The sequence below is a fragment of the Chelonia mydas genome, chromosome 4 (genome assembly GCF_015237465.2).
Source record: "Chelonia mydas isolate rCheMyd1 chromosome 4, rCheMyd1.pri.v2, whole genome shotgun sequence".
Classification (NCBI taxonomy): domain Eukaryota; kingdom Metazoa; phylum Chordata; order Testudines; family Cheloniidae; genus Chelonia; species Chelonia mydas.
In genome coordinates, this window is record NC_057852.1 from 124867371 (window position 1) to 124895336 (window position 27966).

The following is a 27966-nucleotide window of genomic DNA, read 5'->3' on the forward strand; positions in this document are numbered from 1 at the left end:
ATGATTTCCCTTTACAAAAGCTGTGTTGACTCTTTCCCAACATACTGTGTTTAATCTCTGTGTCTGATAATTCTGTTCTTTGCTATAGTTTCATCCAATTTTCCCAGTGCTGAAGATAGGCTTACTGGCCTGTACTTGCCAGAATCACCTCTGGAGCCTTTTAAAAATGTTGGCGGTACATTAGTCATCTAGTCCAGAGGCTGATTTAAGTGTTACGTCAATAAAAGGATGCCTGCAGACTCCAAATATGCATTTAATAAGGCTGCTAAAGCTTGGGATGACACGCCTCACGCATCAAACTAAAATGATTCCATTGCATTGCATTAAATAATGTCTCATGATGAGGGAGTGGGGTCTAGAGCTTAAGGAGGCAAATGACTTCGTGGATATATCTACACGGCAAAACAAAGGTGTGCTCCTAACTCAGGATAGCTAACTGCCAGAAGCCGAGACTGGATAACTAGGGATGGGTCACCCAAAATTGCCCTGTTCTGTTCATTCCCTCCGAAGCACCTGGCACTAGCCACTATCAGAGAGAGGATACTAGTCTACATGGATCATTGGTCTGACCCAATATGGCCGTTTTTCTGTTCTTACATAACCCAACTTAAGTTAAAATAACAGTAAAGATCCAGCAACTCTGCTCTTAACCCTGATTAGCAGCTTGAGTTCAACCTTAGGCTGCTGTATATGCTTGAACTAGAGCTGTTAACCCAAATGAAAAGCCAAGTTGCCATCTCCTCACTGCTGTTTTAACCCAAGTTCGCTCACAGGAGTTAGCTCACCTAAGTTAAGAACACACTTTTTTTTTTTTTCTCTTCAGGATAAACATACCTTATGACTTCTCAGTTCTAGTTTTAGATCCACCATAAACTAGCTCTGTGCAACAGTTAACCCATCTGTGAAACAGTGAAATAGGGCAACTTATATTTTCATACCTCCCAGGGTGTTTGTGGGTCTTAATTCATGTTAGCCCAGCGCTCGGCGATCTTTAGATGAAAGCCGCTTTGTAGGTGCAGTGAGTGCCCATTAGCACGCCCTGTCGTCATCAAACACAACGTGATTCAGTCCATCAGTGTCATTCATGAGAGATATTAAACACAAGCAGGTTTCAGAGTAACAGCCGTGTTAGTCTGTATTCGTAAAAAGAAAAGGAGTACTTGTGGCACCTTAGAGACTAACCAGTTTATTTGAGCATGAGCTTTCGTGAGCTACAGCTCACTTCATTGGATGCATAGCATATCGTGGAAACTGCAGAAGACATTATATACACACAGAGACCATGAAACAAAACTTCCTCCCACCCCACTCCCCCGCTGGCAACAGCTTGTCTAAAGTGATCATCAAGTAGAGCCATTTCCAGCACAAATCCAGGTTTTCTCACCCTTTCCCCCCCCCCCCCCCCCCCCCCCCCACACACACACATACAAACTCACTCTCCTGCTGGCAACAGCCCATCCCCCTTTGAAACCCCTCTTTATAATGCGCATGATAATCAAGGTGGGTCACCTCCAGCACTAATCCAGGTTTTCTCACCCCCCACCCCACACCCCCCCCTTTTCCAAAAACCACACACACAAACTCATTCTCCTGCTGGCAACAGCTCATCTTACAATGTGCACAGCAATAATCCAAACACAAGCAGTTACCTTTAACCGAAAAAAAAATCATTTTAAAGGGGCAAACTTAAAGGAAAAAAATCTGTTTAATTTGTTAATGCTGTCGTCTGATCCTGAATTCACACCCAGCATCGAGGTCTTGGATAGTTGGTGGTGATCTTACAAACTAATGCATATTTTGTACCACAAGAATGCAATGAGCTGCATACTGACCTTCAACAATCAGACTAACGGTCCCTTTTGACCTTAGGATCTATACGTCTGTGCAGTCTGTCATGGTACTCCACATATGTGTTTGCCTTCTTATAAAACTAGGACCAACCAAGGTTAGTTTTGCTGATCACCACCATCAATAACTATCTGATTTATCCAATGTATTTTTCAAGCTCTGTACAGCTGCTCTTTAGGAGATTTATTATTTATACACGAGTGGGATTTCCAAGTACCCCAAATAGTAGCAAGATTTTTCAAAAGTGCTTAGCACCCAGCAACTCCCATAGTGACTCTTCTGACCTGATTTTTCCAAAGATCTCTGTACCCAGTTTTCTGAGCTCTTCCAAAAATCAGGCCACTTATTTTCGTGCCTAAATGGAAGTTAAATTCCTCTTTGAAAATTTAGCTGAAAAATTCCTTTTATAACTAATAAGGAAAAAATAATGTAACTATTATAACTGACATAAAGAAATTATAGTATCGGGGGTAGCTGTGTTAGTCTGTATCCACAAAAACAACGAGGAGTCCAGTGGCACCTTAAAGACTAACGGATTTATTTGGGCATAAGCTTTTGTGGGTAAGTTTCAGAGTAGCAGCCGTGTTAGTCTGTATCTGCAAAAAGAAAAGGAGAACTTCTGGCACCTTAGAGACTAACAAATTTATTTGAGCATAAGCTTTCGTGAGCTACAGCTCACTTGGGTAAAAAATTCACTTCTTCAGATGCATGGAGTGAAAATTACAGATGCAGGCATTATTATACATGAAGAGAAGGGAGTTACCTTACAAGTGGTGAACCAGTGTTGACAGGGCCAATTCAGTCAGGGTGGATGTGGTCCACTCCCAATAATTGACGAGGAGGTGTCAATACCAAGAGAGGGAAAGTTGCTTTTGTACTGAGCCAGCCACTCCCAGTCCCTATTCAAGCCCAAATTAATGGTGTTAAATTTGCAAATGAATTTTAGTTCTGCAGTTTCTCTTTGAAGTGTGGTTTTGAAGTTTTTTTGTTGAAGTATGGCTACTTTTAAATCTGTTATGGAATGTCCAGGGAGATTGAAGTGCTCTCCTACTGGCTTTGTATGTTACCATTCCTGACGTCTGATTTGTGTCCATTTACTCTTTTACGTAGAGACTGTCCAGTTTGGCCAATGTACGTGGCAGAGGGGCATTGCTGGCACATGATGGCATATAGCACATTTAGTAGATGTGCAGGTGAATGAGTCCCTGATGGTGTGGCTGATGTGGTTGGGTCCTCTGATGGTGTCGCTAGACTAGATAGGGGGACAGAGTAGGCAACGAGGTTTGTTACAGGGATTCGTTCCTGGGTTAGTGATTCTGTGGTGTGGTGTGTAGTTGCTGGTGAGTATTTGCTTCAGGTTGGGGGGCAGTCTGTAAAGGAGGACTGGCCTGCCTCCCAAGGTCTGAAAGAAATTCTAGTATCTTTATCATTTAAGGCAAATTCTTGGAGAGTTCTCTAACCTGTATTTTGCAGACACACAGTGGAAGTATATTTCCTTAGCTCTCAATAAAGGCAAGATAGTGTAATGGCAGAAAGAAGGAAATGTTGGGTTATGATTACAATTTTTCTACTCTATTTTTCTAACGTTGGCCTCATCCATTAGCCGTGCGATGTCAATGAATTAGTTTTGAGCAACGCCATAGAAAAATATTTCTTATTAGGATCCCAAAGGGTTCAGGATAGTGAGAGAAAATCATGCCTCATCTATTGCAGAACCCCGAGAGACTTCTGTTGCAATGGTAGATGGGGGGTGGGGGAGGGGGCTTTGTGAACTTTGTAAAGAATGAGCTTGTGCAGAGACATGCTTGCCCCTTTGAGAGAGAACTGAGTTACCATCATGCCTCCCACTTTCTGAATCTGCCTTTGTGAGAAACACGTGGGCTTGGCTGTGGTCAAAAATCGGGCTCAGTTTAATTGAGATTTTTAGTGAGACCATGATGGTCCGCTGCTGGCACAGAACACTGATCTGCCTTAAAGCTGCATTATCTATTCTGAAAACTCCCATGGCATGACGGGAAAAGGGGGAATATCTTTCCCTCTAGTCCCTGCAAGGTCCAGCTGCCGTATTTGCATCACAAATAACCAAACATTCATTTGACTAGAATCTAATCTGGGCTACTGGGGAAAGCGTCCTGACTCTCTCTATGGGGGCAGTTCATCGCTCCTACAGCCTCACTCCTCCTCCTTCCAGATTCTCCTTCCCCCGCAGAGACCCATCTTCCAACCTTTCAGCTCCAGTGCCATAATACGGCATTGCATGTAGGATGACTTTGGCCCCGTTTTATTAGGCCCACATTGAAGGTAAATGTTTATTATACAGAGTAACAATATAAGGGTGAAAATAACCTGTTAGGACAAATTCTGCTATCAGTTACAGATGTAGCCCACTTTCTTGCTTGAATGTTAATGACAATGGAACCATTGTCATTAACATTCAAGCAAGAAACCGTTCTAAAAGCAAGTCATGGGCTAATCTTAAAGGAAACAAAAAATGAACTTGCACCTTCCCCCCCCCCCCCAGCTTTCTGATTTATAAAGAGGACTTGAACGAGTTGTGGGGTTTTAAGAACATTTTTTAAAATTTGATTTGTTGTTTACATTAACTCAGGTTTGGGTCTCCCCTGGAAGACTTAATGGCTGGCTGGGAAACTGGTAAGCTTGTGACAGCAGAGAAACCAGGCAACTGAAACCCGAAGGGCCGAGCAGGGAGGTGGTTTTTCACTCAGGCACTTTAAAAGGCAGACTGGCTTTTGTCTCGTACTTCATTTCATTCCTGCCCAGTATTCAGGGCCACATGATTTACTCAGTGAATCATGCTCAGCAGCCGTATTCACAAGCTGGAATGAATTTATCTTAGTCTGCTGGCCAATTACACCAACTGACTCCACTATTGTTTATTTTCTTCTGTTGCATCCCTCTTCAGTACTGCTAACAGTGTTCCTTTTGAGCGTAGATGGTTTTCCTGGCACTCCGGCCTGCCAATCTAATGGACCATATCAGTTATCTAACTACTTGTAAGGGCTCCAATTTCAGGACAGAATGCAGTTGCTGTAACGAGCTGTTGTGGGCGCCTACCGCTGCCTTTATTGGCTAGAACATGTCATTCTTCCTCAAGTGTATCTTTCTGAAGCTGTCTCACCCTCTGGTGCATAGGGGGCTACAGGGTCTGCCACAACGAGCTGATGCACGTCTGTGGCGGAAAGTATAGTGAGATGGTCAGTGTAGGGCATAGCTCGTTCAGTGTAGGATGTGAGACTCCTGCTGTTGGCTGGGCTGAGTCAGCACAAAACATGCAGACAGAAAGAGGAGCCCCCTTCTGTCGCCTCCAAAATGTTCAGACGCTCCATTTGTCTGTGAGCCTTGGAGCCATTGTGCAAATCTGAGTGGCAAGGGGGCCGTTACAGTGAACAGAATTGCGGGTGAAGTCGAGGCACTTGTTATGCCAAACGATGTGGGAAGACTAGAGATCTGCAGCAGGGAATCTGCTGTCTATGCGTATTGTTAAATGCCTCAAAAGCTTCATTAACCCAGAGTTAAGGTTGCCCAGTGGTGCCCTATGCCCTTCCCGAATGTGGAGAATGGCTAACTTAAACCTCTGGAAGCCAGCAGGTACAATGTTAAGGTACATGCCACCCCTGTAATGCAGCCTTAACTCTGTCCTCTTTGAACGATGCCGCAGCCTACCAGGAACACACACACTACCGCTCTACCCTTACAGATGCTTTTGGAACACTTCGAGAACAGAGCACATGAGCATAGTAGGATAACGTCTAACACCTTCTCTTTGCTGAGGCAAAATGTGGGTTTAGGTCAGGCATGGCAAACAGCAGCTGCCTACACCTGGCCTGCATTCAACCACGGAGCATACTCCACTCAAACCACCCCAGACATGCAAAATGTTACCATTCTTCCCCTGAGCCCTAGAGACCACTGTCATGTATGCTGCCAGACTGCTGATAGTCCCCATGGCAGGAAGACACTCCTGTGCACATCTGCCATCACAACCCACAAAACTCGGCACTAAAATAAAGCAAATTTGATCCCCCAAGTTACTTGAGCACTTTTCTTCACATCATAGTCACAGCTCTGCCAAGCTATTCCACCTAATCCTGCTTCCATTCAATGCAGCTACACCTAACACAGTGAATGCAGCTGGAGTGCATGCAGATAAATCTGGAATTTATATCTTTGGAACACAACACAAATACTGGCGCATTCTCTTAGTCCTTCCTCCCGTCTACATATTACAGATAGATTGATTTTAAACTCCCAGTGAATCCATTTCACTCTTGGTCTTTTACTGATAATGTGAGAGATTTGTACCAAGATCCAGGGTAGACTTATGGAGTAACTCAAGGTTTAGTAAAGTTATTGCATTTAGCATCACTCAGAGGGGAAAACTGTTGCGGGCTTTTGTGTGATTCCCACCGTTTCTGCCCCTTGTCTGTTTGGCAGTATGCATGTGTAATTATATGTGAAAATGAAGCATGAGTGTGTATTTTGCATGCTCGTTTACCCAGCTGTCTTTTCGAAAATCTGACCCTTAAGTGTCACTACTGGGTTTCAGAGTCAGCCCCGCTTTGAGATGAATGGGGGAGCTCGTAGCTCTGAGCCATTGCTTCTCCCCATTGGACAGCCTTAATTCTGTTCACACTTGGAAGATTATCTTTGCTACGAGAAGGGCCAGAAACTTACTTGAAAAAAATGAAAATGGAATTCTGCAACATCTTGACTCTGTCATGAGCCCCAGACAGTAAGTGGGCTGGTCATTTGACACCCCTCCACTTGCCTGTTCATGACCATATAAAGAAGTCTGGCTGTTCCAGCTGTAGCTTAACACGTGGATCTGTGACTTCTTTGATAAATTTTGATAGAAAGAGCCATCAGTTTACACAGTGAGTGAGCACCCTGCCTCCGCCCTCGCCACACAATGTCGTTTGCAAATGGAACCCCCATGGAGCTTTCCTTGGTTCCTAGGTGCCTGCTAGTAACTGAGGGAGAGATACGCTGTCCCTGGGACACAGCGGGGCCTTGGGCAGACTCAGAGTCCCAGCTGCGAGGCAATCAAGTGGGAGAGAGGGGAGATGCTAGTTCTGCCGGCTTTGAGGGAGTTATTGCCGCCTATGCCTGGATGGCCACAAGACTGCTTGCTCAAAGGAGGAAGCGGAGAGAGAGAGAGGAGGATTAAAGCAAGGATGATTGACGGGTTAAGCCTGGGGAACTGAATAAGCCTAACTCATGAGGAAGGGTCTCATGACAGGGCAGCCCCTGAGAAGCCATGTTGTGAGGAGAGAGAAGCCACGTAACATCGAGAGGAGCTAGCTACAGAAGGGAAAATGTTTTTTTTTGGTGAGCTAGGGAGTCCCATGACTGCATGCAGGGTCACCCTGAAAACTGGCCTCTGGGTCGCTGGCAACAATGTTCCTAAACTTGTTCTAGTTCCTGTTGATGGTAGCTCTCAGTCTACAGGTTTCAGCTGGGAAAGGACTAGATTAGTTCCTTAGCTTTCTAGCTAAAGCAGTTACCACATGGGAAGAAATGCTTCTTGCTGCTAGATCAGGATCTCCTGCCTGTTTTGACCTACAGTTAGGCTTTTATAGAATAAGAAATAAGGATTTAGGACATTTAGAGTTATTTTTGATTGGGTCTGTGCCTGTTCCCTGAGTACCTCTGTAGGGAGAGGTACCTCAGAGGCAGAAGCTCTTTTCCACTTTTTGTAATGCAAAAATCTATAAGCCCAGCATGGGGTAGTGTGGACCTCGACCAAGAACATCAGCCCCCTCCTACAGCTGCTGAGGGAACCAGGCCATGATCTGAACCGGAGGATCGTCCAAGTCATGGCGTTTGAGTGCATCAACCGTTAGATAGGTAGTCAGGGCCATTGTCTGGAAGATACCTATCCACTGACTGTGTCCTAAAGTGGTGGGATACTTTGCTCTCCACTACTACCAAATACACCAACCTCACCAGCCAGCCAGGTCCCCAACACAGTATGTATACCGACAGGACATTATTCTTCTCTGCTCTAAGTCACGGGGTTGGGCACTTGTGACCCTAAGAGTATTCGTTTGCATTGTTAATTAATGTTTACCTTTTGTTTAATACAATTACTCACTCTGATATACTGTGTGTCTCTGTTATTCCTTGTGAGTCTCCATATATGAGATGGCCGGATCAGGATTGGACAGTGGTTAGAATTTTTTCCCTTCTAAGCAGCACCCTGGCACTTTTGCAGGAAGGCATGCGGGAGGAGGCACCACCAAGTGATTGTGTATCAGGACAAATGAAAGAAATCACTGAAAAGGACAGTGTGAGGAAGTAGAATCACTGCTACATTCACTGGGAGGTTGGTAATATGATGCCCAGTGGCCAACTGATGACATTGGTATGTTGGTGAATTTGCACAAAACACAGAGCACGAAAAACATCAACATTTAAGAGAAGCACTATGTGAAGGTTGTTGTCTTGCTCCTCTCCTTTCAACCACCAGCAAGCTCATGGAATGAGCGCTACTGATACCATCGAAGACATCCTCCCAGCAGAGCAGGCGGGATTTCTCCTGAAGAGGAACTGCTGTGACCAAATAACTTCACTTACCGGCCACATTGAGGCAGGATTCCAACGTGAATTGAAGACAGGGATCACCCTTGTTGATCTGTCCTCGGCATATAACACTGGGCCTCTTCCTCAAGATCTCCCATGTCATTCACTGCTGGCGAATGATCTGCCTTTTGGTGGCAATGAGTGGGGACCGCTGCTTTAAGGTACACCTGAATGGCCAGAGCAGTAAACCAAGACCTCTTAAGTCGGGCATCCCTCAGGGCTCAGTCCTGGCCCTGATACTTTTTAATCTATGCACTGCGGATATACCAGCGACAGAATCAAGGAAATTCATGGATGCGGATGACATTTCCCTAACTGTTCAGCATACAAGCCTTCATACCATCAGCTGCAGCCTAACCTGTGATCTTAGCACAATTACTGATTATTTCCAACGCTGGAAACTTAGGCCTAACCCCCCAAAAATCCATGGTAACCGCTTTCCATCAGAACAATAAAATGGCTAACACCAAACTCGATGTGCAGTTCTGTGGTGAGAGTGTCAGCCACGAGGCTAATCCAAGGTATTTTAGCGTTACACTGGACTGGAGTTTGACCTTTCAACAACACCTTGAGAAGACACATGATAAGGTCAGGTCTCATGTCATGCTTCTCAGAAAATTGGCTGGAACATCATGGGGCTCCAGTCCACGGACCTTACGAACTGCAACAATTGCCTTGGCATATTCTGCAGCTGAATACTGTGCGCCAGTGTTGTCTCAGAGCAGTCACACTCAACTTCTTGACACTCAACTCAAGAATGCTATGCGCATAGTGTCAGGGATACTCAAATCGACTCCAGTTGACTGGCTCCCAGTCCTATCACACATCCAGCCTCCACAGATGAGAAGAACTGCTCAGACATCTCGCTTTCTTAACCATGTCAGTGCAAACGTGAGGATCTTGCTGCATGATGACCTGCACAACCTGCTAAAGACAAGATTAAAATCCCAAGAACCTCTATAGAACCGTATCAAGACCCTTACACCCAACTTCGATGCTGAGGCTCTATGGAGAGTCACATGGAGCATTTCGACCACTCAAAACACACAGCTCATCACTGACCCTGCTGAGGAACCACCGGGTTTTGATTTATGTTGGAGAGACTGATGCAGATTGAATTGCATGAGGACATCTCATGGAAGATGTGGACAAACCCTCTTTAAATGGAAAATGAGGCAAATACCTGTATATGACTGTGGTCACCAGGCACAAACAATGGAACACATCATATCTGAGGGTGCCCTTCGTTTTTTTTGCCAGGGGCCTGAAGGACATTCACCAGCTCACTGCTGTGGCAATGTGCTGGCTATCAAACTTAGATATAAATTTGTAGTCAGTGCTACCTTCCCAAGCCATACAAAAGAAGAAAGAAATCACTCAGCCAAGGCTGAACCCAGACCTGTTCATCAACTCCGCAAGAAGAGTGACGCCAGAGGAGGTAACTGGGTAGCATAGGAGCATTACACAAAGCCTGGGAGTTTATTTTCCATGCCACATGCATGGGGTTAGCTGATGGTGTGTTTCTATATGTAGCCATGGGTTGTAATGGACACTGTTGGATATAGTTGGAAATTAGCTAGAAAGTTACTGGGTTAGGTCATTGTTGACAGTGGATGAAAAACATGTGCAAATTGCACATGGTACTCAGTCTCTTTGGATTGCTGAGTGAGGCTGGGTTCTTCCTGGTTCAGTTACTTAAAATAATTTGGGGTGACTTTGTCAAGTTGTAGATTTGTAATTTGGGGATATGCACTGAAATGTGACTCTCTGAAAGTGGCATTGCAGGGTTTCCCTGTCTATCATTGAATCTAGATCAAATACGCCAAGTTTATAAGTAAAAAGAGACCTTGTTGTTTGCTTTCCTTGCAAACTCATCTTGGGATCTGAAAGTCAAGCTGGGTTCTTTCTGGTTCATGCATTTTTGTCAACAGTAATCCTGACTTAGCTGGGGTGTAATTACACCAGTAGGTGTAAGTGTGTGCACATCTGTAAATGCAATTAGAGGACTACACCCTGATTTGCATCTTAATTACAGCTGTAATTAGGTCTCAGTGGGGCCAGGGTTACAGGTGGTGATGCACAAGACAAACAGAATGTAGCTGACTTCAGATCCCAGGATGAGTTTGCAGGGCTGGCAGTGAGGAAGAAGATGGTTTTACCTGTTGACTGAGCACATTTGACCTGGAAGTCACAGAGGGACAATAAACACGGTGGAGTCCCCAGTGCCATTTTTTACAGTCACTTGCCCTAATCGGAATTGCACAAAAACATCCTTGCTCGTGTGCCCAGAGGTGAGATTGGCACTTTTTAATCAATCATCTTTAAATAAAAAGATTTTTGGGCAAGGTGAGCTTCACAAAGCTTGGCTCCTGGAGCGACTACCGTTGTTTTGCAAGCCTGGTGGGGGCTGCCTGTCTCTGTGATTGGCATGATAAGTAGCAGTTCTGGGTCCAGCTGCTGCGCTTCCTCTGGTGTCATCATTCATCACAGCTGTTCCGGCGGCAGGCTGGGTAGTCGGATAGAATGCATGCCAATCCAGTACCAGAGCTCATCTCTTGTGTGTGTTTTGTCTGGACAGCATCGATTTTGTCTATTTTTTTCTAAAGTTGAGTGACATCTTTACAATTACCAAGACGCTGCTGGCAGGCAAGGGTGCTTGAAGGGCAATGGTGGATATCCTCTACCTGCTATTGCAACACATTGGGCCAAAGTCTGTCCCTTTCTCTCTAGCTGCAGAGGGCCCTGCCAGTGTGATTCTACTGTATGGGGAAGGGAAGGATCTGGAAGAGCCTTTCCAGGAGGGGTGACTCCACAATCCTGAGGGGCAGGAGACAGAGCAGCTGATACATTTATTTTAATGCAGATCCACAGGCCATTGCTCCTCACAGAGCAGGTTTGCAGAAGTCAGGAGCAAGCCTGCTGGCAGTATCAATATTGACATAGCACCTGGGGAATAGATTCTCCCATGGAACTTACCTTGCACCAAGCCTGGCTACTTCAGCGTGGTGTGACAAGTGGAACTTGAGGAACCCTTTTGAAATAACCGAGAAAGCAACAGGATTTGTTTCTGTACCTCCCCAATCTCACAAGGGTTTATAAGTGCTAGTGTGTCCTCAAGGCTTCTTTGGCCCATGAGATTTGGGTGGAGAGAACTGGGTGGCCATTAAAAATGAAATATGGTGCCAGGTGTAGAATGTGGCGTAAGGAGCTTAAGATGCTCTGGTAGTTTGGAATGCCAACTTTTAACCTCTTGTTTCTCTACCTTGACTAACTCTGCAAGGGCTACATTTCCAGGTGTGCTGCTGAAATTTTCAGGCTGCAGCCATTTGCATGTGCAACCCCCAGTTTTGCATGGTACTGGCATGTGCAAATTCAGATGTTCTTGTGTTAGGCAGCTTGGTTTGGGTGTATGAGTGCTGCTTGCATGTGCAGATTTGAGGGGGCAAATCTCTGCACTCAAGACTGGCAGGTGCAAATTTAAAGGCTGAGATCTATTGAAAAATGGATGCATGTCACTGAGGGCCACATTTTCAGTGGCTCTCTTTACTGTGCTGCAGTATCCATATCCTTGCTCTCAAGTCTGCAAACGAGCCCTTATGCCAGGTAACTGCATGTGTTATTGTCTGCTTTGAATACAAATGTGTGAGCTTTTGTCTATGCAAAGAGACATATTTACAAATATTTTAGGAAAGACTGAAAGAGACCTATGAACAAGACCATACAAATATACCTTAGTTAGGGGCTGGGTCAGTAAAACCTTGGTTGGGCATGTCACAGACAACTAGTGTGCCAGACCCCAAAGCAAGCTGTGAGGGCTTCAGCAGTACAGGGGCTAGACAGAATTTCATTCAGTGTCATTTAATGAGATAATAAGACAGATAATATTATAAAGCAATATATAAATTCATGATATGCCCACACCTGGAATACTGCATGCTGTTCTGGTCGGCTCATCTCAAAAAAGATATATTAGCATTGGAAGAAATACAGAGAAGGGCATCAAAAATGATCAGGGGTATGGAACAGCTTCCACATGAGGAGAGATTAGAAAAACTGGGACTGTTCATTTTAGAAAAGAGATTACTAAGGGGGGGATAGGACAGAAGTCTATACAATCATGAATGGTGTGGAGAAAGTAAATAAGGAAGTATTATTTACCCCTTCATACAATACAAGAACGAGGGGTCACCCAATGAAATTAATAGGTGGCAGGTTTAAAACAAATTCAAGGAAGTACTTCTTCAGACAGCACACAGTCAACCTGTGGAACTCATTGCCAGGGGATATTGTGAAGGCCAATTAAATATAACTAGGTTGAAGAAAAATAAGTTCCTGGAGGATAGGACAGCAATGGCTATTAGGCATGATGGTCATAGATGCCAACCCCATGCTCTGGGTGTCCCTAAACCTATGACTGCCAGAAGTTGGGACTGGATGACAAGTGATGGATCACTTGATAATTATCCTATTCTCTCTGAAACATTTTAGCACTGGTCATTGTCAGAAGACAGGACACGGGGCTAGATAGACCATTGCTGTGACCCAGTATGGCCATTCTTATTTTCAAATGACCTTCCTCACTGCTAGTGTTCTGTTCTTAATCCGGCACAGATTGGTAAAAATTGCAAATTATAATTGAATGGCTTGGTAGTTACTGATGTCTTTAATCTATGGCCCTGTTTATTCTGGGGTTTTTAGCACTGTAGCTACACAAGTGCAACCCCCAGTAGAGATGCATTCATTCCAGTATAAGAAGGGATGTGCAGCTGTGTGATTTTTTTGCCCCCCCGGTGAACTACATTGATGTAAATGTCCTGACTCTAAAAGAGTTCTAACATCCAAGTGATTCAGACTGAAAGGGCATAGTTGTACTTTGCACATGAGAAACATACAGTCTTTCACATAACAAACCATCCATAAATACTGCCCTGTTGAGTCAGCACGTCTGAGTGTCATGGGCCAGAATTTTTCAAACTGTGGTTCTTAAAGAAAATTCATAGGGCCAGAATTGCGAGCCCTTTACTCACATTGGGGAATAATACTCACCCCAGTTGACTTTGGTGGACCTTCTCATGTGAGTAACTGCTCACTGTTGTGAGAAAAAGGTTCACATCCCAGGTGCTGTGAAACCACAATTCCACTGACTCAGTAGAATTATGGGTGTCTTGCACTCTGAGGGATCAGGCCCCTTTTCTTTGGGAGCCAGGCTTTAGGCAAACAGCTTCCTTCAGCTTCAGTGCAATGGCAATTTGGGCCCTATACATTAACAGTGCATTTTTTGGGGGGTGGTTGTGATTAGAGGTTTTACTTTTTGTTCTCAAAGTGCCGTGTTGCTGGAGCGACACAGTGGCAAAAATGAGCCCAGGTGCAAAGTTTAGATCTAGACACGCTTTCCCAAAGTTCAGGGCTGCCTGGCTCTGGGGTTCTGGTTTCGGCTTATCTATGGCCCTAAGAAAAATTTTTCACAAGCACAAAAGATCCATGGTAGGACTAAAAAGTAAAGATAATCTCTGCTCAGCCCTTTTCTTCTTTTCCTTTTGTCTTAAAACACTTTTTGTTTTCTTTGCTGCACTTAAGAGCTCCACGTGGAATTCAAACTCCTTAGAGTTATTGTAACAAAGTGCTGCCTTGTTTAGTAAGTTCTCACGACACACAGTCCAGATGCACCTAATCTCTCTTTTTACTGTATGTAGATTTCCAGATCTTAACAACTGAATAAATGCCACCTGCTGGGCACACTCTGTAATTGCAGCTGAAATATGTGTCAACATTTAAAATAAAATTAAAAAAGCCTGTACAAACACAACTGATTGTTTGGAAACTGTGTGAATAAAGTCATAAAGTTCCTTTCTAGTCCCCATTTGGAATGAAGAGGACCGCTGTGCTCCAGCAAGCTTAGTATGGATCACCGTCTCCCTTGGCTTGCATGGATAAAGATCCCACAACGTTACAATGGCTGAAACGTACACCAGTGGCCGCTTTCTTGGACCTTGCTGCTTGGAAGAATTGAGAACCCACTGAAGGAGGGACTGGCTAATGGATGTAGCTTTGCCATCTCATTGCTACTTATTAGAATATTTATTTTCTTGCCAAAGACAATTGATGTGACGAGGAATGAATTTTCAGCTCATCAAATGCTCCCTCCTGCTTGTCTCTGCAGCACTTAGAGGAACCATGCCTACTGCATTTGCACTGTCCAGCAGTCTTCTCCACCATGTTCTCAAATCCCTTATATTAGCATCCCCATGAAAAACACTTCATGTGACCTGATGGCAAACTGCACTGGAATGGCCAGACTATGCCCCTAAGAGCTGAGATCTCACCCCTCCTAGGTGGAAGGGGTAGGGACTGGCCATCTTCAGAAGGCTCTTTCCTTGGATTTAAATGTTTTCGTATGTTCCATTGATCGAAAAGGCTACTGAGAAACAAGAATTGGATCAGGGAATAAGTAATGAGATATAGAGATTGTCATCTAAAGAGAAAGAATGGTCTAGTAGTTAGGGTGCTAGCCTGGGACATGAACGACTGAGTTCAGTTCCCTGATCTGCCACAGACAACTTATGCGACCTTGAGCAAGTCACTTAGGAAGCTGAGGCACAAAGAGACTATCTGTAAAGTGAGGATAACAGGGAACCTCTCAGGGATGGTGTGAACAGACATAGTTTAAATACATTAAAAGACTGTGAGGCGTTCAGCTAATGGCAGCTGTATGAGTATTTTAGATCACCATTGCTAGGCCATTTGTTCAAATGGGGATTAGGTGGTTAAATACTCAAAGCTGTAACAACGGCTCAGTGGCCTGGGTGAACCATGTGGGTGTTTTCAGTAACAGCTGTGCAAAGCTCAACAGTAATGGTGGATGTGGCTTTGGGGAAGTTTTTCTCATCGCTTTCAGTTTGCACGGTTTTGCTCTGTTAAGTTTTGATTTCTTCTGAAACCCATCCCACACAGTCAAAGCTCAGAATAAACCCAGTGCGTTTTAGCATTACTTCAGTGTTAGCATGTTTTATGGGTCCTAGCAATGTAGTTTAGTCAGCAGTGCTTTGTAAGCCAGGAAAACACCAAAATCCGAGTTGAGACACTCGTGTCAAATTGTATCATTCTGAGATTACACAGGAAATGTGAGGAAGGGGAGTCCAAATCAGCTTAGATGAAACTCATACTATGAGCCCCTTGGTCAGGGACTATCATTTCTTGAATGTCTGGAATCTGGCACATCCTGGGGCCTACGATAAATAATGACTAGTTGCTTCACTAGTTTTGAATCCCAATGGACATATGCCCACATCACAAAACCTCCTCCACACTTAGCACCTTTTTTGGCAGTCTCAGTAGAGAGGATGTCTTCTGCAGACCATGGTCTCTGTGCCCAGGGAAGCTTGCCCCAAGCATCTGAGCTCCCCAGCAGTTCAAATCACCATATGAGCTATCACTTATCACAGGCCCCTGTTGGGTGGTTACAAGTGAGCAGGGCTGCCTTGCAGGTGGGCGTCATGGTGGGGGGGACGGACGGGCGGGCGCTGTGGTCAAGAGGCAAGGAGTGGGGCAGGCCTGGGGTGTGAGACTATGGAAGGGAGCTTGGGGCAATGGGGGAGGGAAGCAGTGGGACCTGGGGATGAAGGGGGAGGTGTGGGGAGCCTGAGGAGGCAGCGGGGACCAGGAGTGGGGATGGATGGGGAGGCAGCAGGAGCCTGGGGGGATGATGGGGAGCCTGGGGAGGCAACAGGGGCTAGGGGCGCCAAAATACAAGTGTGCCCAGGGTGCCATTTTCCCTAAGGCTGGCCCTGCAAGTGAGGACAGAACCAGGACCGTTAGCTCCAAAAGAGAGCCCCCTACTGCTTGAGCAACAGGACTAAACCCGTTAGCCAGAACTTGAGAGCAGTAGCAGCCGATTATGCTCTGTAGATCGGCCACAGAGTGGGTTGTGCAACCCACTTCGCCCCCGGGATGAAGAGAGGACGTCATCCTCCAGGGCTGGCAACCGGGCACCGCCCACGTGCATGGCTTTTCAGGGAGCAATAGAAAGAATTGCACGGAACAAAGGCGACAGATTTTCAAGAATGTTTTGTTCTTGAACAAAAATTAAACCAGGAGCTTCCACCCACGGACGCTATTTATAACTGAATGGTAACTACATTAACTTGGGATCCCCGCAGTTCCTGACGCTGCTCAAAGAGCACTCGTTTGTTACAGTCCCGTTATGTGGTCCGCTGATGTGAAGCCACAGCTTGTACAGAACAATTTCTCATGTACTCTTCCAGCACTCCAGTGCCTGTGAATCAGAGCACTCGCTCTCTGCTAGCTCTGTAAAATACCAGGGGGTGAGGGCTAGGTGCTTCTAGCATTGGTTAAAGCACTCACCTTCACAGTGTTTTGGCCATCTTAGACCAGGAATGGTATAGCACAAAATGCTGCAGGTCGGGCTGGAGGTGCACTGGCCTCTGCTCACATTGTGGGTGACGTTTGTGCACCCTGTACAAAGCCTGCATGCTGGGGCTGGGGGAGGTGGGATCTCCCCTTCCAACCTGGAAGAAGGGTGTGGTGCACCTGCACATCTAGACCATGATGTACTCCAGCTACAGAAGTGGCTCCCATCACTCCAACATGGGACCTCGGTGGATTCATGTGGTCGACAGACCCACTGGCCCATGCCCCCACTGTTCCCACCCACAAATGCCCCCAAACACATGCCCACAGCTAGAGCCTAAGTGGAGTATGCTGCACGGTGCACAGCCTCTCACCCCACACCGGGGGGTGGTAGCATTCCCCACTGAGCGTTAGGCCAGGCCTGGCTATGGACAAGGCAGGGGAATGGAACTTCATCCTATGTGTAGCTTAAACCAATCAGTCCCTCACTTTACTGCATTTTAAAATTCACTCATACGTTCAAAAACATGGAAATCGGACAGGTAGAACTTCCAGCCTGTCAGGAGGGCAATTTCACAGCCATTTGGCAGACCCAGGGCTGGCGACTCCCACTGAATTTCCTGGAGGGGGAGTTACAAATTCGAATGAAAGTGTCCAAATGGGTCAGAGCCCAAACTCTTTCCTGGCTTCAGTCCACACGTGGCCACATTCTCTCGAGAACAGAGAGACTTCAGCCCAAAATAACAGCGATCTCATCTCAACAGCTGAAATTTCATAAGGACTGGGCATGAGACTGCTGCTGTGTCGAATCTGAGCCTGAATCCAAACCCTGGCTCTGACTCGATGTCATCCCCAAACTCTTTTCTGTACTAGCTCTGAAAGCTGCCTTCTGGGCCATTTCTGGTACTTATATTGTACCTTGTATCTCAAAAGATCCCAGAGGCTTTTCAGATTATAAACAGGCATCACTAACCCTGCCACTGCAGTATACCCCTTTCGGAGGTGAAATATAGTGACTGTTTTAAATCACATACAACAGTACAGGCAAAGAAGGTAATATTCTAACTGAGATGGCAGAGAGACTGTAGGTGAGGTAGGCAGAATAGGAATCCGATCAAGACAGCTGGGTTAACCCCGTTACAAGTCATGGACTGCAATTTTAGGTTTAATCTCATGGGACATTGGTGACACTAGTGACTCTCAGAGAAGGGCATCGTCAACTAAATCACTAGTAAGGCTAAGCTTTTTGTCATGGTTATTTTTAGTAAAAGTCATGGACAGGTCACGGGCAATAAACAAAAATTCATGGAAGCCGTGACCTGTCTGTAACTTTTGCTGCTGGGGCTCCAGGGTTTTCCCCACCACTGGGGTAGCTGGGAGCTGTGAGGTTCCCCCTCCGCCCACGGTGGTTGGGAGCTGCAGGGTGACCATATTTCCCAAAATGAGAAAATGGAGCACCCCCAGCCGCTCACCCGAGGTGTCCCTCTCCCCCCATGCGAAGCTGTCGCCCATCGCTGGAACTCTGAGGAGGGCCCCCTTAGGCATCTGTCACCTGTCGCTGGAACTTTGCAGGGGGCCCCCTGTCGCTTGTCACTGCTGTTGCCTGTTGCTGGAACCCTGCCAGGGCCCCACTGGCTGTCAGCTCCAGGGTCCTGCAGCCCCTGGGTCTGAAGCAAAGAATGTCATGGAGGTCTCTGGAAGTCAGGGATTCCGTGACTTCCATGACCTCTGTGACACAAACGTAGCCTTAATCACCAGACCAGCATCGCAGGTGCTGCTAGGAACTGTGTGGTGCAAGTACTGACCTGACCTGAGTGCACTTGGCTTGTCAGGATGACATGAGCACAGCAGCATTAGGAAATTCTTTTTTTAACATTTCTCCCAAGAGCTGTGACCTTGTATGCATCCTGTAGGTAATTTGGGAGGTGCTCTGTCAAGAAGGATTTTGCAGCTGATACCCAACTGGCTGCCAATCCAACTACGGATCCAATACTTGCTGTGGTCTGGTAAGAAGGTGATTGGAGAAAGAGGCTCCAGCCAATATCTTACCAAGCAGGACATTCTCTTGAAGATAAAAGACTGCAAGGTGGTGTGTATGGAACAGTGAGGCCTACCAGGACCCACAACAGAAGTAAAAGGACTTATATGCTGACACAAGTCAAACTGCTGAGAGCAAAAACTATCGATATAAAGTTCTGGGGATAGCCAATTATTTGTCATAAATGCATAGATTTTAAGGCCAGAAGAAACCACTATGATCATCTAGTTTGACCTCTGCATAACACAGGCCATAGAATTTCACTCTAAATCAAGCTTGTAATGTCTGGTTAAGTTACAGCTTATCTTTAAGGATGACACCCAGTCTTGAGTTAAAAACTTCAAGGGTTGGAGAATCTAGCACATTCCTAGGTACGTAATGTTACTTAGGCCTCACTCTTAAAAATGTGCCTCTTACTTCCAGTCTGAACTTGTCTACTTGCAGCTTCCAGCCACTGGATCATGTAATGCCTTGACTAGATCGTGTAATGCCTTGACTGTAAAGGGGGGATGATAATACTTCCCTACCTCCCCCGGGGCGTTGTGAGGAAAAAGAAATAGTTCCCGTGGCTCAGATACTCTCAGGGCAGGGGCTACACTACACACTGATACAGAGAGGTTTCAGGGGCACAATTCTGTAACCCAAATCACTGTTAACACACGTCCACTAAATGGACACCAGCTTTGTGATACAAAATGTGTTCTGTGGCTGCGTTTTCATACACAGGTGTTTGTATTCTGATTGACGCACACAAATATAGACACAGTTAATGGTTATATTCTCAGAACAGGGAGAAGACAGAGAAGGTCAGGGGTTAATTGATTATCTTGTAAGCAGCTTTGGGATATTCACACACGATGAGGTGTTTTATACCTTGTTGAGAGTATTTACTGTAAAAGAAGATTAATAAAGCTCCATGTTAAAACGGAAACTAAGCTCTTTGAGTCAGCTCATCTATCTGCTCTAAATGGGGCTTTTACTTGTAATGGAGTCAGTGATCTCTTCTAGCACCCACTCCATTTAAAGTCAGAGGTTTGACCAAAATAGCTCTTGGGATTTTATGATTTTCTGTTTTTATCAAGGATCTACTTAAATGCTGACTTCATCCTCTTTAAGACAGGCAGAGCGATCTAATTGGCTAAATGCTGCATATTGCTGAAGGAATGGAATTATTTAAAAATATATTGAGTGATGAATGTCTGATGGGTATTATGTGCCATTTCTTGTGACAGTCCTAGAACATCCAACTGCAAAAAGGGGTCAAGGCTGAGGACTAAGGTAAATGGTAAGCCTTAATACAGGGGCAATTTCTACTACTCTTTATCTCACTGCGTAGCACCTTACTCCTTCAGTTGTTCCATTGAATTCAAGGAGTAAGGTACTATTTAGTATGTGTAAGGGTAGTAAAGTCTGGGCCCCAGTTCCCTCCCACCTGTTTTCTCTATTTAAATTGTGAGCTTTTCAGGGCAGGGACTGCCTCTCTCTCTATGTTTGCACAGAGCCTCGTGCAATGGAGTCCCAAATGTGGTTGGGGTTTCTAGGTGCTACTGTAACACTAATAACAATAAACGCTAATCACAGAAAAAAAATTAGAGTCCAGTTCTGATCACGTTGTTCAGACTGGTAGCATCTTTCTCTACATGTAGTCCCCCTGCAGGCGGTGAAGTAAGGTGCTATTTACTGTAAGAGTATTGAAATCTGTGGAGTGGGGGAGTTAGGAGTGAAACAGATTCTTCACTCAGTTACGTTTAAGTGGGGACAGAAGCTGCACCACTGAGCAGATACAGTAGTTTATAGTGGGATGGAATTTTCCTGGGAGTTCCCCTTACAGGCTTATCTTTGGTGGCATCTCGTCTCACACTGGCACTTTCTAATTGATCTCTATAGCTACTGCAGGGAATCTTGCATGGCACATGGGAGTTAACAGCATGAATGTTCACAGCCATATACAGTGCACAGAGAGTGGCATGCTCTCAGGGCCTGAGAAGAGTGGGAGAAGCAAGGTGCTGCTGCTTTCTAATCCCGGCTTTTACACCAACACCCTCTGAGGTTTTAAGCTTTGCCTCCCTTCCACAATTTTCCCTGGGGCCCAACATGTGCAGCCTTATTTATACAGCGCCTTACACGTGCACGGTGCTGAAGGCAGTGTGTAGGCTTGAGCAACAGCCCAGAAGTCCATCTATTTTTGTCTGCACAGGGACCTCTGATTAGCAGAGTTTTAGAGCACTATCAAGGCTGGTATGATCACCTTTCCCTGCTGTACTGCCGACATGTTACTGTAAGTGCAAGCACTGGGGCTATCTCACAGAAATCTAGACTAGAGCACAAGCAACTGCTGACTCAGAAGTCTGAACCTTATCCCAAATTATACTGCAGGGAGGCTATTGTTCATTAACCTTCTGGAGCTGCTTGAAATAGCTGATATGTTCACTCTGGCAATGCATGACTCAGATATAACCTACTATGATCTTAGACAAAAAGGCTAAATATAGGTCTCATAAACTTTTCTGAACACTTTTGCCTCCGTAGTTCAAAATACTTCTCCTTGCATTTAAACACAAATAAATTTCACACGTTAGCAGATTTTAAAAAATCCATCCTTTTAGGAATTAAGGAAACAAAAACCCGCAACCGAAAGGACAAAGAAATACCCCTTTCCTCTCATCCTACTTTTTGATGCAAATCACAAAATTTTCCCCAATGCAAGTCCTCAAAGGGGCGGAGGCTGAGCTAGCAAGAAAAGTACTGGCACTTTAACAAAAGTATTCAGTGGGAACGAGGTTGGGCCGCGAGTCCTTCTGTCTTGTTATCCAAGAGGCTGTTGTACATGTCAGTGTGTTTCTGCAGTTGTAACACATACTGTATTATGCAGCATCTAGAGTGACACATAGCTTTGGTTTTCATGGAAAATATGTGCCGCATGAAAAAAGTTAGGTAAAAGACGCTACGTTGAGTCCTCAACTGGTGGAAATCAGTGTTGTTTGAGTTCAGGGCAGCTACATTGATTTATACCAGCTGAATTTCTGGCCCACTATTTTAAAAATGAGTGAATTCAGTGGCCATCATCGGATGTCCTCTGGATCCATAACCTGTGCAAGAAGCTGGGCCAATGAGATCCACCGCAGGTGCTTAGCAAGGCTCTTCTTCCGAAGGGCCGGCTTTCTCTTCTGATCTGCCGTAACTGCAGGGCCATGTCTCACTGTAGCTGTTTGGGTCAAATGGGAGTGCTCACAGTTTTCAGTCTAGATTCCAATGTTCAGCCAGCAAAAGCGGCAAGTTATTTATTATTATTACTATTATTATTATTTATTATTATTTGTATTGTGGTAGCATCTAGGAATCCAAGTCATGAACCAGGAACCCATTGTGCTAGGCAGTGTACAAGCAATTTCACACACCACTTCTGTAGGCTCATGTGAATCTGGAGCGGGTCAAAAATGTTTCATGGCAAGATTTTTCAACGAAATGTGGCTTTTCAATCAAAACACACATTTTTTGCAGAATTTTTTTTGCATTATCCTGTTCTTAGTTAACACAACTGGAAACTGAAAACCAAACATTTTCTGTAATTGACAATGGAACATTCTAACCAAAAAACAAAGAAAATCACTTTTTCATTAAAAAGAAAAACTGAACTAATTTTCTCAGGCAACTTAGGGGAAAAATAAAATTTTAAAAAATCCAGCAAAAAGCAGTTGGTCTTTTTCCCCACCAGCTCTGTTTGAATTTTCATTAATAAAGTCTCCAAACTAATGATATCATTTTGGCTTTAAGACTTGGGGAAATTTATCAGAGCTGATCTGGATATAAGCTATGGCCTTTTTTTGGCTGGGGGGAATTCCTCTTTCAGCCATGAACCCTACAAATAATTGCTAGCTGATGTGCTGTTCTAGATTTGGAGTCTTCTGGAAACACATTGGCAATTTGACTGGCAACGTTCATTAAATACAGCGTTCCGCAAATATTGTTTCTCAGGATTCTAACAGCTCTGCTTACAATAAGTGAAAACCACCCACAAATTAAAAATGGTCAATGACACAAAATCCCCGCAGAGCAGAAAAACCACGTTACGTCTGTGAAACCAAACCATGGAGACTCGTTTTACTGTGCCAGCTTTGGTGACCATTGAATCCCTGTTATGTCAAAAAAGAAACTGAAATTGAAAATGAACTGAAGCTTGGGTTATATGTCGCTATATGATACAGGGAAGTCCCCTCATGCACTGCTTGTTTATGATCATACTTGCTTGGCTGTGGTTTCTGGGGCATTTCAGTGCCACTTCCTGGGGTTTGGAGTACTGATGTTCTCCTACAGAGAAACATCCTTAGCTTGCAACTGAAAACCCAGAAGTTACAAATAAGCTCATTGTGTATTCATCTATTCCCTTCCATGGAGGAAGGAGGAGCAGGTGGCAGTAGGGAGGCTGCCAAGAAGGCCTTCATATCCCTTATCTTGGTTTCCCTTTCCCTAATCAAAAGTTAACATAACAAGAAAATGTGACTGTCTTTTCAAAGTAAAGGGGTGGCGGTGAAATGAAGTCTCTTTCAAATAATAGCATACCTGGATGACTAGCACGCTGAAACTTCAGCAGGTATTGTAGTTATACTTGTCACTGCCTGTTGCCTTCAGAACAGGTGTTGTGTGTTTGAAGGGATGTTTGTACTGCAATTCTTGTATGTGCAGAATCTGCTGTAATATGCAAGGGGGGTGGGCGTGGAGGGCGGGGAAGGAGTGATGGGATGCAAGGGCTGTCAGACAGGGAAAAAACATGGACCAGACAGACATAATAGTGTCTGGAAACAGTTTGCAAATGAGCCTGGCTGGCTTTGGCACATGGAGCACTGCACAGTGGGGAGAGGAAAGAGTGGACCAGATCCTCAGCTGATGTAAAGCAACATAACTACAGTGCAGTCAGTGGAATTGTACTGATTTACACCAGACAAGGCGCTAGCCCAGCATCTTCCTTAAAAGTGATCCGAGTAGCTCTTCTTAAGGGAGTTAAGAAATCAACGTCCTTCAACTTTAGTGACATACATTATTACAGGAGATGTATCATTTCTAGTAGACCCCAAGTCAGTCTTGTTTTGGGGCTACTCCCCCTGAATGGCTTTTCTCTGTCCTAGCAATGGGCACAAACTAGGGTTGTCGATTAATCACAGTTAACTCACGAGATTAATTCAACAAAATTAACTGCGATTAAAAAAATTAATCGTGATTAATCACCTTGTTAAACAATAGAATACCAATTGAAATTTGTTAAATAGTTTTGGATGTTTTTCTGCATTTTCAAATATATTGATTTCTATTACAACACAGAATACAAAGTATACAGTGCTCACTTTATGTTAGGTTTTTATTACAAATATTTGCACTGTAAAAATGATGAACAAAAGAAATAGTATTTTTCAATTCACCTCATACAAGTTGTCAAGGTTCCTTCCCCACTCTGAACTCTAGGGTGAAAGACCCCCTAAGCTTATTCTTACCAGCTTAGGTTAAAAACTTCCCCAAGGTACAAACATTGCCTTGTCCTTGAACAGTATACTGCCACCACCAAGTGTTTTAAATAAAGAACAGGGAAAGAGACCATTCGGAGATGTCTTCCGCCAAGTCCTACACCCCCTTTCCTGGGGAAGGTTTGATAATAATCCTCACCAATTGGTACAGGTGAACACAGACCCAAACCCGGATCTTAAGAACAATGAAAAATCAATCAGGTTTTTAAAAGAAGAATTTTAATTAAAGAAAAGGTAAAAGAATCACCTCTGTAAAATCAGGATGGTAAATACCTTACTGGGTAATCAGATTCAAAACATAGAGAATCCCTCTAGGCAAAACCTTAAGTTACAAAAAGACACAAAAACAGGAATATACATTCCCTCCAGCACAGCTTATTTTACCAGCCATTAAACAAAAGGAAATCTAATGCATTTTCTAGCTAGATTACTTACTAACTTAACAGGAATTGGAAGGCTGCATTCCTGATCTGTTCCCAGCAAAAGCAACAGATAGACAGACAGACCCTTTGTTCCCCCCCACCACCTCCAGATTTGAAAGTATCTTGTCCCCTCATTGGTCATTTTGGGTCAGGTGCCAGCGAGGTTACCTTAGCTTCTTAACCCTTTATAGGTGAAAGGTTTTGTCTCTGACCAGGAGGGATCTTATAGCACTGTATACAGAAAGGTGGTTACCCTTCCCTTTATATTTATGACACAAGTACTGTAGTACAATCTCTATCGTGAAAGTGTAACTTACAAATGTAAATTTTTTTTGTTACATAACTGCACTCAAAAACAAAACAATGTAAAACTTCAGGGCCTACAAGTCCAGTCAGTCCTATGTCTTGTTCACTCAATCTATAAGACAAACAAGTTTGTTTACATTTACGGGAGATACTGCTGCCTGCTTCTTATTTACAATGTCACCTGAAAGTGAGAGCAGGCATTCCTATGGCACTTTTGTAGCCGGCGTTGCAAGGTATTTACATGCCAGATGTGCTAAACATTCGTATGCCCCTTCGTGCATCGCCACCATTCTGGGGGACATGCTTCTATGCTGATGATCTTTAAAAAAATAGTTAGTTTGTGACTGAACTCCTTTGGGGAGAATTGTAATGTCTCCTGTTCTGTTTTACCCGCATTCTGCCATATATTTCATATTATAGCAGTCTCGGATGATGACCCAGCACATGTTGTTTGATTTCCGAACACCGTCACTGCAGATTTGACAAAAAGCAAAGAAAGTACCAATGTGAGATTTCTAAAAATAGCTACAGCACTCAACCCAAGGTTTAAGAATCTGAAGTGCCTTTCAAAATCTGAGTGGGACGAGGTGTGGAGCATGCTTTCAGAAGTCTTAAAAGAGCAACATTTTGATGTAGAAACTACAGAACCCAAACCACCAAAAAAGAAAATCAACCTTCTGCTGGTGGCATCTGACTCACATGATGAAAATGAACCTGTGTCAATTCGCACTGCTTTAGATCATTATCGAGCAAGTTGGGTATAAGCGCTGCCTCCCAAATACATTTTAAGAACATATTTTCTGCACACACATATAACTCTGTACACAACCTACACATACCTCATGCAATGATTTTTGGGACCAGTGTGTCACCAGTTTATATATGATACCTTACACGACACCTTTCAGGTACAGATTATGACAACAGGGTGCTAGGGGTGGGGGCAATGAGTGAGTCAGGCCTGATATGAGTTACAGTATGGTGGGCTCTCTGCCAGTTGGCATTGAGGGGCTCTTAGAGTTACAGGGATATTTGCTGCAATTTAACTGTGAGATAATGGGCCACATTCTCTGCTGACATAACTCATATCTCAGTTGCTCTGGTATAAAGCTGGAGAAACTCTACTGACACTGACTCTTTCACCCTACTGTGACTGTCCTTGGAAAAGCCATTCTTGACCATCAGTTCCTTTCCAAATCTAAAGGAATCACCTCCTCATTGATTCTCCTTCATTTCCCTTTGCTGCCTCTGATGTTCAGTGGAGTTGGTCTAGACTTACACTGGTATAACTGAGATCAGAATTTTGCACCTGGCCTCTGAAGGCCAGTGGAAGGGGAAGGTCAGAAGAAATTTCAGAATTAGAGAAGTATTATTAAAGAGAAGTATTATTAAATACTCCCAGAGAAGTATTATTAAATTTATTTAGTTGGTTTTTTTTACTTCAAATGACCTATTTACTGCCCAATTATCTCTGAAAATGTCTGCTTGAAAGTACCAGACACCAGTACATCACAGAACCATAAAATCAGAGACTTAAAAGACACATTAGTCCATCTTCCTGACAGTGCAAGATAGATTAATAGATTTTAAAGCCTGAAGGGACAATTATGATAATCTAGTCTGTCCTCCTGCATGTGTCCATAGAATTTCACCAGATGATGCCTGAAGTGGAGGGAATTATTCTTCCTTGCTCTGTAATTGAACACTATCATACCTAGGGCCCTACGAAATTCAAGGTCCATTTTGGTCAATTTCACGGTCATAGGATTTAAAAAATAGTGCATTTCAGGGTTTCAGATATTTATATCTGAAATTTCACAGTGTTGTAACCGTGGGGGTCCTGACCCAAAAGGCGGTCATGGGAGAGTCGCAAGGCTATTGTAGGGGGATTGTGGGACTGCCACCCTTACTTCTGCGCTGCTGCTGGCAGGGGCGCTGCCTTCAGAGCTTGGTAACCAGAGAGCAGAGAGCTGCTGGCCAGGTGCCCAGCTCTAAAGCCAATGCCGCCGCCAACAGCAGCGCAGAAGTGAGGGTCGCAGGATATGGAGGGTGGGTTACTATATGTCCAGGTTTTCCCGGCAGCTTCTCCGCCCAGGTCAGGGGCTGACAGCTGGTGCTGCAGCCTCTCCACTTGGGTCAGGGGCTGAGAGCCACCCTCCCTTCTGCCCTACCTTCAGAGCTGGGCTTGCAGCCAGCAGCTCTGGAGCTTCCTGCAGCAGGGGGAGATTTCCAGAGGTGGGTCTGACTTGGCTCCAGGAGCAGCCCCTGCAGGGGAAGAGGAAGTCCTATCCCTCCCCAGCCCGGGCCAGGACCAGCAGCTGGAGCCCAGCACATGGTAGGAGCCTCCAGCTGGGGTGCCTCCAGACCTACCCCTCTCTGACAATAGCCAGATTTTATGGGGGAGATCAGATTTCATGGTCCGTGACGTGTTTTTCACGGCCGGGAATTTGGTAGGGCCCTAATCATACCCAATAACTTATTGTTCAATTGTTTGCATTTTAGGTATGATAGGGCTTCTGTTCCTTCTCTTGGAAGACTAAAGAAATTGTCAGACAGATATCACCATTTGTCACTTTTCCCCAGCATGCTAAGGACCATATTCTTTTACTCACTTTTATCCTACCACTCCCAGCTGAACTCTGTTGGACTCATCTGAACACAATGTATACATTTAAAATATCCAGCTCCCCACCCCCAAACCCCAAATACTACAAAAACAAAACACTACACTGCACACACACTTCTCCCTTAGGGAGAAAATGAGAGAAAGAAAATGAATCACACGTGACAGATGTTAATTACATTATTTAAAACGCTACCAGAATATGCCCAGATGCTACGGTGGTGAGACTGTAAAAGAATGTAT

General features: G+C 44.6%; 1 long non-coding RNA gene across 10 annotated transcripts in view; it reads left to right on the forward strand.

The window, feature by feature from the left end:
* LOC119566146 overlaps positions 1-27966 on the forward strand; it is a 161672-nt gene that overhangs the window by 22718 nt on the left and 110988 nt on the right. The gene's annotated exons all lie outside the window — the stretch shown is intronic.